Below are 2098 nucleotides of genomic sequence, written 5' to 3' on the forward strand. Positions count from 1 at the left end.
ACTAAGGAGGGGCTTGTTGGGGAAGAAAGTAAAAGTCCTATAGGCTGGAAATAATAGAAGGAAAGTTTGAGATGAGAAAAATAGGCTCTACAGAGTAAACTGGGAAAAAATTTAGTCCAAGCCTATAAAGGTTAAGAAAAAATGTTGGGCAGTTAAGTATTGCTTTACCTTTAATATTTTTTGAGAGATAAAGAATGCATTTTCTTTTATATTAAAGGGTTGATGTCAAACTTTGTCATAGATGCAAAATTTCTCAGATATTGAACACTGAACCCTAGTTTGAGAAGAATTTTACATATAAACTACATTGGTTCCTTTTTTAACTTAAAAATTCATTGTCATAATTTGTGGATGTAATAATACTGGCATAATTCTAATATAAGTATGATTTGTTGTAATATGATTAAATGTATATAAAATTTACCAGGTTATATCTTAGGAATATTTTCCCTTTATTACAATGTGTCTAGAGGTTCCTGTCTTTTTTTCATGTCAAAAATAGTTTTGAAATTAATGGGAATAGGGCAAGAAGTAAAACTCAATTATTATATTTTTCTTCTTTCCCTCAAAAAGTCAGTACAAAAGCCACTAAGATGGTATTCTGCTCCTTTCATACCTATCCTTTGATTCATAGTCACATTAATTTTTTTCTACTTTTTCTCCAAAACAGAAATGCAAATGGATGATCCAGAATGAAAGAGTAGGGCATAGTTAGAAGTGATTAGATGTTGCAACTTTCTGATGCTTGGACTGAAAATGTATGAGTTTTGGGTCAATTAGACTGAGGAATATGTATTACGGACCTGTTTCTGATCTTTGACTGAATTTTGTTCACCAAATCTTCCTTTGGATGTCTAAAGCACAAGAATAATGAAAACTAAAATTTGGAGCTAAATTTTATAGACTATTTTTAATATACTATATATTATACTGCATTTATACCTAGTTGAAAGTGCCCAGTGCTAAGAAGTAATAGATCATGGTAATTTTCTTGCCTCTGACACTAATTACAGCTAGAATTCTACCAAGTTACTTATTTTTCAGATACTAACTTTTATTTCTTAACATAAAGAAACTTCTGATTTTATTAATTTCAATTATACTCTAAAGTTCTATTGTTAAATTTGTATTTGATTAGTTACAAAATATTTTCTGTTTTATAATTAGTAAATTCTATGAAATATGAGCTCATTATTATAATCTTTTCCCAGTTAGTAGAAAGAACATTTGAACTTGCATGTTCACTTAAGCACACATTTCCTTGGATGAATTAGTTAACATCTCTAAATGTTATTTTCTCAGATTTTCTTATCAGTAAGTAGGGACAATGGTCTTGTGTATTATAACCATGCAGACAAAATAATGATATATACACTCATAAACTGTAAAGCAAAAAATGATGATGTATTTCTTTTCTTACAATATATTTGAAGAAGTAGGGTGGCTGTTCAATATTTATTTTTTTCCAAGATAAACAAATAGCATCATATTTTAAACACGGGTGTTACTTGGAGAATGAGAATGTCATTTGTAAGATCATGGAATAGCTGTTTAAAAACAAGGGGAAGTGGTAAAATAATGATTACCCTGTAATACTTACACTAGCTAGTATTTTGAGGATATTTTGAGGATATCAAAATACAATGCAAAGAGATGATCAAAGAGCAACTCTTTATAAATAATGTTGCTTTTCCTAAATGTTATTTATATTAATACCAAGAAAACATTAAAAAGACTAAAGAACACAGTAAATTTCTGACAACTTTTATAAAACAAATAATGGTTAGACATTTTTAGATGTTGGACATTTTAGGATGGCTAACTGGTTATCATTCTGAAAGCAGAAAAGCATATAGGTGAATACATACATATGCAGACATAAATAGACCTACATATAGTTAAGTATTCCAACACAAAAACACACAGTCCTGTGTGTACGTGTGTGTATTTTAATCTATATTTGTTCTATAAAATGGAGAAAATAATTAAGGGTTTATCTTTAAGGTGCTTGGACATTTATTCTAAGTTCTATGATTTCTAAAGGAGTATTGGAAACAAAGCATTATCTTTCAGGACTTTTTATTTCTCACAAATATCA

The sequence above is a fragment of the Mustela erminea genome, chromosome 4 (genome assembly GCF_009829155.1).
Source record: "Mustela erminea isolate mMusErm1 chromosome 4, mMusErm1.Pri, whole genome shotgun sequence".
NCBI lineage: Eukaryota > Metazoa > Chordata > Mammalia > Carnivora > Mustelidae > Mustela > Mustela erminea.